This window comes from Acomys russatus, chromosome 22 (assembly GCF_903995435.1).
Source record: "Acomys russatus chromosome 22, mAcoRus1.1, whole genome shotgun sequence".
In the NCBI taxonomy this organism is placed as follows: domain Eukaryota; kingdom Metazoa; phylum Chordata; class Mammalia; order Rodentia; family Muridae; genus Acomys; species Acomys russatus.
The window spans coordinates 17,206,434-17,221,398 of NC_067158.1; the positions used below are offsets into that span (position 1 = coordinate 17,206,434).

At 42.4% G+C, this 14,965-nt stretch overlaps 1 protein-coding gene across 2 annotated transcripts in view; it reads right to left on the minus strand.

Moving 5' to 3' along the window:
* Positions 1 to 14,965, minus strand: part of Ddc (dopa decarboxylase) — a 90,829-nt gene that overhangs the window by 38,041 nt on the left and 37,823 nt on the right. The gene's annotated exons all lie outside the window — the stretch shown is intronic.

The window sequence follows — 14,965 nt, forward strand, 5'->3', positions numbered from 1 at the left end:
TCTTTATAATGAGCTTGAAACAACTGTGCACAAACAGTAACATTCTGCTGTGTTCGGCAAGGAGCCTTGATAAAGAATAAAGATGAGTGGCTGGCTTTAATGTTTTGTTGTTGCAAGGCTGGTTGCTAACTGCTTCCTGGGTAACTCATTGCAATGACCCTAGCTAGAGAGGCTCACACTCCCTGCTTCGTACTCGACTTAAGAAAGGTGGCAGAGTAAGTAATTATCCAAAAGCACATGGGCAGGGACAGCTGAACCGTGACACCAATGGCTACACCTCTGGAGGACAGCAGTCCTGAGTGCTTGCCATAGGCCCTAGTCCTTTCTGGCTGCAGAGGTGTTGTGGGGAGACAGTAGGACCTCAGATGGTGAAGCAAGGGGCAAGGCGCGAGGCGGGGGGGGGGGGGGGGGGGGGGGGGGAGGGGTGTAGCGCGGGCTGCATGGACAGTGTTCTAATGGCTCCACGTGCCATGGAGCTACAAGTCAGCCTGTCCTAATTCTCAGAAGCCATATTAAAGCTAGCACCTGCTCCGCTCCAGGCTCTGATTACCCCGGCTCAGCATCACTCAGTGAGCTAACCTGATTTTAGTGTGCTCTGCAGAGCCCTAATCACATTTGTGCAGCAGGAGGGGGCAGGAGCCAGAGCAAGCCTCTATCTTGAGAGCCTGCGGCCTTCCTGCTAGTGACAGAGCCTGTGACCTCCTCCCCTGCTGTCCCTACCACACCAGCCCTTTCTCCTCACGTACATGCCTGGCAGGCATTGCCCTTTGCTGATGTTATTAAATTGACTTATTGGAGAAGCAAACTATCATGGAGAAAATAGAAAGACAGAAACTTTATTATTGGACTCAAGACAGAGTCAGCTTTCTTGGTCAAACTCTGAGATGTATGCCTCTTATTCCCAGTAATAGGTCTCCAGCTCGAGGGGTCTGCAATTCTTAGCATATCCTGAAGGCTTCACCCCTTCACATCCCAGGCGGGTGCATGTGGCCATAGGAACACATGCAAATACTTATGACCACTAAGGAGCATTTGGGAACTAAGACTAGACCTAGCTACTACCCCTTTCCCATCTGGGGCAGGAGGGTGTATCCCAGTTGAATAGCCCCAAGCTGTACTTTGAAATAACAAACCATTTGCACTGTCTCAAATACCAGTGTTTTTTTTTTCCCCCCACATTGATGGATGTTATCAGCCCTCATTCCCTTAACAAAAAAAAAAAAAAAAAAAAAAAAATGCAGTGCACCACAAGTCCCTGCCTGTCCAGCCTCTAGGATATAGTTGCTATTCTGTTGCTTAGCAACAGGCATTATTGATCCTCTCCAAAGCTGATTGCATCTTCTACTCTTGTCTGTATATGTAGCTATCATGAAATGGTGCAAAGACTAGGCATATCTGTATCTTTGCCACAAGAAGCCTTTCCAAGAGGAAATAGACTGAGGCTGGTCAGATATCCTCAGAGTTGGTACAAAGTATACTGAGGCATCTGCTGTTAAAAATATGAATGCACGAATGAACTGTGACACTTTCCTTTGTGCCAATGCATAGGATTGGTGATGTCTGTGGCTTCAGTCTGCAAAACAGCAACAATATCCTCTAATATATATTTTTTTTTTTTACGGTTTGCATCTTTAAAACACAATTTGAAAAAAATGCAAGTCTCTCTCTTTCTCTCTCTCTCTCTCTCTCTCTCTCTCTCTCTCTCTCTCTCTCTCTCTCTCTCTGCCTGCAAGAAAAATAAAACGCGACTTTATTTCAAAGGACTGTGCAGTGTTCACTCGAGTCCTAGAGTCTTAGTGTTTCTCTTCAGCTGGTTTCTTCACTTGAGCACATGAATACAGTTGACCCTCTGTATGTGAGGTTTGATTTGAGGTTGGGCTCCAACAACCTCAAATCAAAATACTAGGGGGAAAAAAAAAATCACACTCCACAAGACAGAACCCACGCTTCAGACTGCGTGGGTGGCGAAGAATCTGAAACTAAATAGGCCATGGACCTAGGGGAAAACCAAATACTACTGTTGTGCTATAGAAACAGAGCAATAAAATGACCCCTAATGACACTCTGCTGCACTCATAGATCCCTGCCTTGCTCAGCCATCGTCAGAGAAGCTTCCTCTTGCAGTGGATGGGGACTAATGCCCGGGCCCACAATCGGACAGTGTGAAGAGAGTGAGAGACTTTGGAACACTCAGTCCTAAAAGGGGGCTATTCATCAAACCTCTCCCCTCAGGGCTCAGGGAGCAATATGGAAGGGGAGACAAAAAGACTGTCAGAGCCAGGCTGGGGGTGGGGTAGGGGGGGGGGGGGGGGGGGGGTGGGGCTGGGGGGTTGGAAATGAATGATACCAAAACAACAGGGACAGCAGGACTGATGCACATATGAACTGACGGAGACCTTGGCAGCATGCACAGGGCCTGCACAGGTCCAAACCAGACAGGGTCCCAGAACTGAGGTGGGGGAGTAACTCTCATCACTGAGCGATTAATAACTGCTTACAAAGGAAAAACTAATTTGTCCAAGGGAGTCTCTCTGGGTATACCCGTGCCCGGCAGGAGATGGCCAACACAAAATTAACTCAAAAGTATTTTTAGGGTTTTTTTTTTCCTTCTTCTTTTTTCTCATATTGCTTTTTTTTTTTTTTTTTTTTTTCAACCTTACTGGCCTTTTGCTTGCATATTATGGCTTCTGTATTTAAGGTGTGTGTGTGGTCTGAGTCTCTCTCTCTGTGTGTGTGTGTGTGTGTGTGTGTGTCTGTGTGTCTGTGTGTGTGTGTGTGTGTGTGTGTGTGGTCTGAGTCTCTCTCTCTCTCTCTCTCTCTCTCTCTCTCTCTCTCTCTCTCTCTCTGTGTGTGTGTGTGTGTGTGTGTGGTCTGAGTCTCTCTCTCTTTCTCATTTCTTGTGATCTTTCTTTGCTCCTCTTTCCTTCTTTTGTCAGTTCAGCTCATTTTATTCTTATTTGTCTTTTTTATTTACCTATTTGTTTTCTTAAGAGAGAGAGAGAGTAAAAGAATGTGTGGCATTGGAAGGGTGGGGAGCTGGGAGGATTTGGGAGATGAGTGAGGGGAAGCGGAAGTGAAAAAAATCTTAAATATAAGGAAAAAATTTCAGAAGGTTCCAAAAGAAACACTTTAATCTGCTGGGCATGGAGTACCATGTGCTGAATCCATTAATAAAATGAAATGATATGTAGACATTGCTTGAGACAGCAGAAACACTTAAAACAATGTAGGAAGCTACCAAGGTTATATGCAGATACAGTGGGCTTTCATATAAGGCACTCGAGCATCACCAGGCATCCTGGAAACAATATCCTGTGGATAGCGAGATACAATTATATGCATAAACCTCTCATTTCTGTACATTTTCCACAAGCCCAATGTATATATTGAATGTAAACATTTCATTACAAAAAAAATTAAACCGAGCACAGTAATGCAGGAAATTTGAGAGTGTGCTGGTTAGTTTTTTGTCAACTTGACACAAGCTAGAGTCCTATGGGAATAGGGAACCTCAATTGAGAAAATGCTTCCATCAAATTGGCCTGTAAGCAATTCTGTGGGGGCATTTTCTTGATTAATGTGTGATGTGAGAGGGCCAAGCTCACTGTGGGAAATCTTACCTCTGGGCAGATGGTCTGGATTGTATAAGAAAATCGAGCAAGTCCATGAGAGCAAGCCAGTAAGGCGGATCGCTCCGTGACCTCTGCTCCAGTCCCTGCCTCCGGGTTTCTGACTTGAGTTCCCACCCTGAATTTTCTTCATAGGCACAGAGCCATATTTGAAGACTTTTAACATTTAAGTATACATAGATATGTGGATATGTGCATATCAGAGATCATAAGAAGTGTCTGATTTCCTGTGATCTGCCTGAAGTGGGTACTAGGAATTGAACCGGGTCCTCGGGAAAAGAAACCTGTGTTCTTTGTTTATTTGTTTTTTATAATTTATAATTTATTTTTATTTAATGTGCACTTGTGGTTTGCCTTCGTGTATGTGTGTGTGAGAGTTTCACATCTTGAAGTTATAGACCATTGTGAACTGCCATGTAGGTGCTGGGAATTGAACCCCCATCCTCTGAAAGAGCAGTCAGTTTTCTTAACTACTGATCCATTTATCCAGCACCACCCCTTATTATTATTATTTTTTTTTTTTTAGCATTTTTTTGAGACAGGGTTTCTCTATGTAGCCCTGGCTATCCTGGTATTCACGATGTAGACCAGGCTGGCCTCGAACTCATAGAGCTCCACCTGTCTCTGCCTCCCAGGTGTTAGGATTGAAGGCGTGCGCCACCATCAGCCCCTGCAACCTGTGCTCTTAACCACTGAGTCATCTCTCCAGCCCCGCCCTTCACTTCCTTTCCTGATGGACTATGATTGGGTTGTATAATTTAAATAAACCCTTTCCTGTACTAGTTGCACTTGGTCAGTGCTTATCACAGCAATAGAAAGAACACTAGGTCTGGGTGTATTACACACCATACAGAAAGAAATTCGAAAGTAACGAAGCAAGGTTCTTCATATCAACCAGCTGTAGGAAGAATAGAAGGGCCAAGGAAATTGTCCAGTGGGTAAAATATCTGCCATGCTAGCATGAGTTTGATCCTCAGCACCCAAATAAAAAACTGGGTGAGACAGCATGTGACTGAAATCTCAGTGCTTGGGGAGGGGGTGAAAACAGAGGGATCCCAGGAGCTCGTTGGTGAGGCAACCTAGCTTCAATCAGCGAGAGATCCTATCTCAAAAACTAAGATGGAGAGCAATTGAGGAAGATAGGCAACCTTGACAGCTGTTATCAGCATGTACACACACAAGGATATGTGTACATACTACTGCATGTATATAATACATACATGCATGCACATGTACACATGTACTCCACACACAGACAAAAAAAAGAAAGAAAGAAAGAAACAAACAAACAAACTCTTGGTATATGTTACAACATGGAAAAGCGCTGAAGCTCTTATGCTGAGTGAACAGTATCGTTCATGAAAAGTGGTACCTGAATCAGTGGAGTTCACAGGCACATAGAATGTGAGAGTGATTTCCAGGGGCGTGACGGAAGAAAAATTACTATTTAATAGGCACAACATTTCAATCTCGTGAGAGAAGAGGAGTTTTATGCATTGGCAAGTGTAATAATTCCACAGGAACTAATCATTTGAACATGCATTAGTGTAGTAAGTACATGCACAGAATTGCAAACAAAAATTGTAAGTTTAGCTTGTAGAGTAGAACAATAGCAATGATTATTCTGAAATCTCATATTTCATAACACACACCCAGATGGCCCCTGGCATACAGCGGTGTAACCTCAGACTTTTCAGACTTGTGACGGTGTGGCAGTGACACACAGCAGAAACGTCAGGTCTAATGTGCTAATAAACAGCACTGAACCACACATTTGAAAGTGAGTACTGTACTTTATATTATGTGTGTTTTACCCAAATTGAAGCAACGCTAAAAATTCACAGAGAGAATAGCAGGGACAACATAGCGACAGGAAATAACTTTTCCTAATACTGAGGGGTCAGTTCTGCAAGAAAAGAGCAGCCCTTACTGACATGCATCCTTCATCAAAATACACAAGTTAAAAACTGATAAACCGGGGCCGGGCGTGGTGGCGCACGCCTTTAATCCCAGCACTCGGGAGGCAGAGGCAGGCGGATTGCTGTGAGTTTGAGGCCAGCCTGGTCTACAAAGTGAGTCCAGGATGGCCAAGGCTACACAGAGAAACCCTGTCTCGAAAAACTAAAAAAAAAAAAAAAAAAAAAAAAAACCTGATAAACCTGTAGAAAGAGATGAGCTAACTCTCAGAGTTAAAGATTTGTAACACTCTTCTACCAAGGAGGGAGATGCCAAGAGACAAAAATTTGACAAAGACATTCTTGAATTGAGATGTGTCATTAATGATTGGATTTAATAAAATCTGCAAAATCCTACACATAATGATGACAGAATGCATCTTCTTTGCATGTTTACAGGAAGCACTGACTAACACTAGCCACATTCGGGGCCATAAAATGAGTCTCAATAAATTTGAAAGAATAGACATTATGTAAGATATATTCTTAAATTACAGTGGAATTTAACTAGAAATCAGTAACTAAAAGATAGCTAGATTATACCCCAAGCTCCAAATAATCATAAAATACATTTCTTAATGTCAAAGAGAAATTTCCAAGAAATACTAAAAAGTACTTCAAATCATAGAAAATGACACTACATCTCAAGATAATTTATCAGGACAGTAAAAGTGCTTAGAAAGAGATTTATAGCATTGAATGCATAACTAGAGTAGAAGCAAGTCTAATCTATAACCTAAGTGATCACTTTAGAAAACTAGTTTAAAAAAATAGGTACAAAGTGAATATAAGAAAATAAAAAAAAATATCAATAAATCAGCGAAATGGAGAATTGTAAAAAGTTGATTCTTTGAAAAGATAAATAAATGTGATAGACCTCTATCCAGATTATCTAAGACAAAACAGCAAAGACACAAATTATTAACATCACAATCAATACTGGAACCACCACTGTTGATCTCATTGGCACTGAAAAGATAATACAAAATATTATGAATTCTGATCTCATTGACATTAAAGGGATAATCAGAAATATCATGGGCTCAATGTCTACAAATTTAAAGACCCAAATGGAATGCATAGATTTTTTTTTTGAGAGAGTCTTACATAAAGATAAGTAATCTCAGTAAAGGTACATCTATTGAAATTGTGTCAGTGGTCAGTAAGCGCCATGCCCAACTGGGGTTCTCAGTTATGCCACTGAACGTTTCAGAAAGAAACACGAAATACATAGCTCATCTATGATACTAACATCACCATAATACCCAAAGTAGACAGGAACTTCAGGAAAGGATATGGTAAGCAAGTATCTGTTATAAACGTAGATATAAGAATCTTTAATGAAATATTAGCAAAATGAATCCAACAGGAAAAAAAAAGAATTATATACCACAACCAAGTGTGCTTTACTGCACAAGTAATTAATTAATTAATTAATTAATTAAATATCATCTGGAAAAAGAAAAGAAATCAGCCAGGGTAGTGGCACATGCCTTTAATCCCAGGACTCGAGAGGCAGAGGCAGAGGGATCACTATAAGTTCAAGGCCAGCCTGGTCTACAAAAGTGAGTCCAAGACAGCCAAGGCTACACAGAAATTCTGTCTTGAAAAACAAAACAAAACAAAAAGAAAAAAAAAAATCATATCATTATAAATGACCTTTTAGCAAACTCAGACTATGCAAAACTTCCTCCACTTGATAATAGCCCTGATTCTCATGGCAGATATTTATTAACAATTAAAGTTTATGATTAAGAGGCAAGAAACCTAAAGGGAAACAGAACTGATTTTAAACTTAGCCAACTTACTGTAAACCTGCAATAACCAAGACAGTGTGGTCGGTCTTAGAAAAAGAAAGAAAAAGCCAGATCAGCAGACTAGAAATAGGTCTACACATCTAAGCCAAGCTTTGACAAAGGAGGAGTGGTTGTTTAATGGAGGAAGTGTGGTCTTTCCATAGCTGACTCTGGAACAATGGCCCATCACGACTCACGCATGCGCACACCCCTCTGAGAGAGAGCCCTAAACACACTTCAGTCCTTTTCACAAAATCAGCTGAAAATAGATTATAGATTTAAGTATAATGCAGAAAACTACAAAGCTCCCAGAATGTAACCCTGAAGAAAATCTATCTGGTCATGGTGTTGAGTCAGTTGGCTGGAGTCCTTTTGTTCTGTTTATACAGAAATAATGTGTAGCCAAGGAGACAACCTTCAAGTACTGGGCGCTTTTGTTTCCCTTGGTGTTTTGCAGCAGTGAGTGATGGCAGTAAGCAGGTGGGAGCAACAGCAGGTGGTACCTTCTCGTGTTACAATCTTCATGCATGCCTTTAATATTGGGACTCTAAGCCCTGTACGTGCTATAGCTCTTGTGTAAGCCTAGAAAGCTGGAATTTTTCAGCCCGTGGTTGTAATTAGGGTTGAAGTTTGTGGGCAGCAGGAGTCTAAGGATTTCTCAGCTCTTAACAGCAACCAGTGTCACAGATCATGTGTAGGCCAAGGATGTTGGAATTCCTGAACCCCAAACTCTGGCCTGTGTTAACGTGCTAGCCCTGGGGCATCTGAGACCCTTGGTCTTAAAGATCTGACAGCTCTCTGGAATTCCTCTGGCAACCAGGGCCTGCAGTTTTTCTTTTCTGACACCTTATGGTCTTTTTATCGTTCTTCGGGCTCAGCTGTCCACCCTCTCTCGTTGCCTCTCTTCTTCATCCCACCCTAGCTGCTCTCAAGCCGTTCATGTGACTCTTCTTCAGCTGTCCAGCAGCTGCCTTGCCTCTTTCACAGCCCAGCCTGCCAACCTCTCAGCTGTCGCCGCTGCTGCCATTCCGCTGCGCCCTTCCCATCCCTGCTGCTCTGCTCTTTCTTTTACTCAGCCTCACCAGGAAAAAGGAAAGACCAACTGAAGAAAATCCTTTTATTAGGCCCAGGGTTGCAACACCAGGGAAGGCAGCACAGTAGAGTACAGCCAAGCGGATACACTCCATGAGCCTGGGAACCCTGGGTACTGCCTGAAAAGCGGCTTTTAGGCAGAAACTGCCATTTATTTTGGACCAATACAGTCTTGCCTCTGAGCACCAATCACACCATTTAGACTTCTATTTGGATCAGTTACCACCGGCCACAGCAGTGTCTTTGCTAGGCCAACATGGGCGTGGTTTCCTTGTGGCTTATGTGGGAATGGTTGCAAGGTTATGTAGCGCTCATGGAAGCTTGTGATAGCAAAAAGGCTGGCATGAAGGATTTCAAACAGCTCCGGCTGAAAGCTATACCTTTAGGAGTTGGGACAATCAACTCTGCCTGTCTTATAGCTTTCTCGGAGTGTCTGTGAACTGTTCTCAATGGCTGGCACTGGCATAAGGGTAGCTGACTCCTTGGCTGACAGTTCTGTTGCAGCTATGTCAGGAAGGGAGAGCCAAAGGCTGTGAATTAGGGAGTCAACTCATGTCATTTTCTGTGTGTTTGATTATATATCAGAAAAGGAACATCACAAACAGTGTGTAAAGACTTTGTCACTAGCACTAATGTTGTTGGGTTTTGTTTGTTTGCTTGCTTTGTTTTTAACAGTACTTAGCGCTATGCCAGGAAGGGAAAGGCACCTCCCACTGGACTGGCTAATAAACTTTTATGTATAATGCCAAAGGTCTGGTCCGTGGAAGGAATGGATAAATTTACTTCACTGAAATCAGATATCTGTCTCACCACAGACAAAAAAGCCCAAGTTCAGAGGACATAACAAGCCACAGACCGTGAGGAGACATTTGGGAAACGCGTAGGTCAACATGGAAACTTTCTGTTCTATTTTTCCTCTGTGAACCTGCGCTGCGGCTTGAATGTGGAATGTCCCTCACAGGCTTAAGCATTTCAACACTTGCACAGGTGGCGGTGCAGCTTTAGAATGTTGTAGAACATTTGGGGCATGGGGCCCGGCTAGGGGAGGTGGGGCATTGTGGGGCAGGCCTTATGGGTTCTTGGCCAGCTCCCTTTTGAGCCTGAGCTCTCTGCTTTTTGACGGCTGGTGTGATTGAACAGCTGCCTCACACTCCAACTACCCTCCAGGAGGCCCCTGCTGCCATCTGATAGGCTGTGTTCCCTAAGACAGGAGCCAGAGTAATTCCTTCCTCCTTGAATTATTTTTGTTAGGTATTCTGTGACAGCAGCAACCCAAAACTGCTCTAACAGAATCAATCTGTTACTTAAAAAACAAACAAATAAACAAACAAAAATTCAAAACAAACCAACCCAGGCTTTCTACCTGGGTTCTGGGAGAGAGTGTGTTTTCTTTAAGGGTGTGGCCCTGGTATGTCAGCTGTGCTCCAGTGGGTCCTCTCACACCCATGAGTATCTGGGCAACACAGTAAACTCAGTGGGTTATTTTAAAAGGGGGGAAAAAGGCATAGGTTTAGGAGTGGGTAGGGAGGTGTGGGGAGACTTGAAATGAATTAGGGAGATAAATTGGGACTGAATATTATCAAAATACATTAGTACAAATTGCTCAGGGAATTGATAAGAACATTGTATTTAAAAAGGAAAAAGTTGGGCTGGAGAGATGGCTTAGAGGTTAAGAGCACTGTCTGCTCTTCCAGAGGTCCTGAGTTCAATTCCCAGCAACCACAAGGTGGCTCACAATTATCTATAATGAGATCTGGTGTCCCCTTCTGCCTTTAATCCCCAGCACTTGGGAGGCAGAGGCAGGCAGATTACTGTGTGGTTCAGGACAGCCAAGCCTAACACAGAGAGACCCTGTCTTGAAAAACCAAAAAATAAAATAAAATGAAAATAAGTATATAAATAACTGAAAAGGAAAAAAATGTTAAAAATCAGTTCAAGGGCTGGAAAGATGGCTTGGTGGCTAAGAGCACACGCTGTTTTTGCAGACGATCCAACTTCAGTTCCCAGTACCCATTATGGGCTCCCCACCACCAGCCATCACAGCTGCCTGTGACTAACGGCAGCTCCAAAGGAATGCAACCTCTTCTTCTGAATTCTGAGGGCACCAGCACATACCTCACACATACACACATACACACACACATACGAACACACACACACATATGTGCGTGCATGCATGCACGCTTGCACTCACACAATACACTATACACTCATGTACACACATGCACACATATACATGCACACATACAGACACATATACACACTCTATCTTAAAAAATAAATCCTTAAAAAATCAATCCAGCACTTAGAACATGGAGAAAAGAAATGATTCCTATTTTACTAAAAAATTATGAGTGATGAATATCCACATGAAAAGACATTTAATATTGTTAGTCACCAGAGAATTGATTATCATGTCTCTAGGAGAAATCATTACACTCTTATCCATAGAAAGAAAATAAAAATAATGACAACACCAAATGCTTATGAGGAAACAAAGAAACCCAAACAACAACAACAACAACAACAACAACAACAACAACAACAACAAACCCCTGAACTTTTCTCTCTCTCTCTCTTTTGTTTTTCAATACAGGATTTCTCTGTGTAGCCTTGGCTGTCCTGGACTCACTTTGTAGACCAGGCTGGACTTGAACTCACAGAGATCAGCTGCCTCTGCCTCCTGAGTGCTAGGATTACAGGCATGCCCTACCACTCCTGGCACATAACACTGAAAATTTCAAGCTAAATAGTGGACTCACAAGACAGTCTAGAAAATATTTTGTTAATTTCTTTCAAAATGTGTTCCAAAGAAACGGAATTATTTCTTTACCCAAATATCTATGCATTAATGTTCGCAGATGCTTTATTTGCAGTAGGGGGAAAATGGGAGAAACCCAAGTGCTTTTCAGTAGGTGGTGGATGAACAAGTTATGAGCTGCACAGTTGGGCACCAAGTCTGTGGTAGAGCAGCAAAAAGGAACGAGTGATACCTTGATGCATCGCAAAGGCGTGAAATCGAGTGAAAAGATGCTGATCTCAGCTTTTCACATACTACATGATCCCGTTTCTTTTACATCCTTGATGTTACTGAAACTTAGAACACAAAGCAGATTGTGAGGCTCATGGGAGACAAGAAGGTGAGAGTAAAGAAAGGGACCACAGGAAACAGGTGGTTTCAGAACAAAACTTTTCAGTGTTTGTTTGTTTGTTTCGAGACAGCATTTCTCTGTGCAGCCCTGGCTGTCCTGGACTCGCTTTTGTAGAGCAGGCTGGCCTGGAGCTCACAGAGATCAACCTGCCTCTGCCTCCCAAGTGCTGGGATCAAGGCATGTGCCACCACATCTGGCTGTAGATTTATATACATAGTAATAATCACACAAAAGGTGGTGGGGAGATATGATAAAAAATATATAACTAACAAGATAAAAATGAAGAGAGTGAAAGAATATATAAATAATAAAAAGTAACGAATCTATAGAAAAAAAAAGTAGTTCAAACAGAAAATAAATACCAAAATGGTAGATAACATTTAAAATCAGCAGTAGCTGATTTGTGTTTACATGGAGAAATTGTGTATCAATTATTAGAGTGGGTTGGTTTAAAAACACACTTTAAAAAGAGCAACAGTCATGAACTATATTGACTTGGGGTGTTCCCAGGTAAACAGATACTGCTAAGGAGGAAGAGAGCGTTTCCTAGTAGCAAACAGCCCTTCATCGAGAAGTGAGACCTCCAGGGTTTCCAACGTCATTTGTTGAAGATGTTGTTTTTTTTCTCTAGGGTGGGTTTTGTCTTTATAATCTTTGCCAAAATTGAGGTGGCTGAAGGTGTCATCTTACCTAGAAACTTGATCCTTATTTTGAACTCTGCAAAAAGATCGATTCTAAATGCATCAAAGACCTCAATGCTGTACCCAAAATATCCAGATGTAACAACAAAAGGCACAGTTCAGGATATAGACTCAGACACCACCTCCTCTCTAGGACCCCAGCTGTACAGGAAACAAGGCCAACAGTCAATAAGCCCAATAGCATGAAATTAAAGAGATTCTTATGCTGCAGCGGAAGTTGAAGGGCAGCATAGAGAATGAGAAAAAGAGCCGGGCGTGGTGGCGCACGCCTTTAATCCCAGCACTCGGGAAGCAGAGGCAGGCGGATCGCTGTGAGTTCGAGGCCAGCCTGGTCTACAAAGTGAGTCCAGGATGGCCAAGGCTACACAGAGAAACCCTGTCTCGAAAAAACCAAAAAAAAAAAAAAAAAAAAAGAGAGAGAGAGAGAATGAGAAAAAAAAATATTTTCTAGCTAATGCATCTGAGAGAGGATCAGTGTCTAGACAATACAAGGGACTAAAAAACAAAAACTAAAAACTAAACAACAGGAAAACAAACAAACCTGTTAATAATTGCCTAAACACCAGAGGGTTCTCAAATGCGGAAACACAAATGTCTAAGAGAAGCCTAGCCATCAGGGACAAGCAAATTAAAACTGCTTTGATATTTCACCTTACCCCAGTCACAATGGCCAAGACCAAGAACACAGATGAGAACAAATGCCTTTGAGGATATGAGAAAGTGGGGGCACTGTTCAATGTTGGTTGAAGTACAAACTGGTACAACCACCATGGAAATCAGTGTGAACTTTCCTAAGAAAACGAGAAGTAGAGCTACCATGTGACCTAGCCGTACTATTCCAGGGAATATACCTAAAGGAGTCTCTGTATCCTACTACAGAGATAATTTCTCATCCATGTTTATTGCTGCTTGATGCACAATAGCAAGGAAATAGAATCTGCCGTCTACCAGCTGACAGATGGATAATGAATGTGCGGTTTATACACACAGTCGAGTTTTATTCCTGCTTAAAGAAAAACAAAATTTGCAGGCAAGGGAATGGAGTCAGGTAACCCAGACCCAGAAAGACTAATACCACATTTTAACTCTCATATGTGGATCCTAGCAGCAGGCTTTAGATTTGTGTGCTTACCTTGGAGCAGAAATCAGGAAAGTAGAAAGGGACCAAAGAGAGGGAGAGGGAGAAATAAAGATCTTAAGAGTGAGAGGATCGTAGAATCCATGTGGTGTTAAGGTGGGTGGAGAATGATGAGGCAGGAGAGAGGACATCGGGAGAGAGATGGGGATACAGTATGAACTGGGAGCTGAGGGAGGGATAGCTTGGCCCTGGGGGTGTTTTTAAAAGCTATATGGAAAGCTATTATGCTATATGTTTACTAAAAAATAATAATAGTAGAAGGGTTTGGATGCAGGCACACTACACAAGGGGTTAAGGCTACCTCTATAAGCCCTGGGTTCTATCCCCAGCATTGAAGAACAAAAGGGGAAAAAAGAGATCCTTCTGAAACTCTTTCTCAAACCCAGATGCACACACAATAGAATATTGCTATTAAATATGCCTGGTTCCACCCATAGTCATGCTTCCAAAATTATTCAGGAAAAGGGCTTGGAGTCAGCATTCCTAAAGCTCCCTTGGTAACACAACGTAGCCAGACACATACCCACAGAGCCATAGTCATGACACTCCGATTGCTTCAAACATGACATATTAGTCCCAGGCACAACATACTGCTCTGGCTATGTCAGAAACATGACAATTCCCAGACTCCAGGTGCATCCCCCACTAGAACGCATTGCTCGGCACAAAGGAGCCAGCGTGCCATTTGGCTAGGTAGATATTTTACCTTGGAGGGAAATTCACTGCTTGCTCACAAGCCTCCCACAGACGAATCTTTTTAGAATCTGCTGAGAGCAACAAACCCTGGCAGCAAAGCCTGTAGTTATTATTTTTTAAATATACTTTTATTCTTTGGCAATTTTATACATGTATATAACACAATCTAGTTACTCCCATACCCCGTTCCCTTACTGCCCTTGACACATCCCCTCTTCCTCTTTAGAAGCCTCTTTCTTATAGTCATGCTGGGTTGTTTTCTCTTGCCTTCCACTGATTTTGACCTGGGCTGTTTCCTTTGGAGTGTGATGAGCTCACATGTGGGTATGCATGTTGCTTTCATAGAATACCAGAACCAAGGCAAAGAAGGTAGAGTGTTATCTGAGCTTCCAGTTGGAGAAAGTTAGTGCCTAAACTGCAGGGACTGCATGACAGCAGAATAAGCAAGGTGGTAGGGGCAGCAACATAGGAACTCATCTTTTCTTTTTAAATTTTTATTTATTGGGCTGGAGAGATGGCTCAGCGGTTAAAAGCACTGACTGCTCTTCCAGAGGTCGTGAGTTCAATTCCCAGCAACCACATGGTGGCTCATAACCATCTATAATGTGATCTGATGCCCTTCTTAGGCCTGCAGGTGCACATGCAGGCAGAATTCTGCATACATAATAATAAATAAATACATCTATTTAAACATTTTTTTAATTATTTATGTAGTATTCTGCCTGCATGTGTGCCTGCATGCCAGAAGAGGGCACCAGATCTCATTATAGATGGTTGTGAGCCACCATGTGCTTGTTGGGAATTGA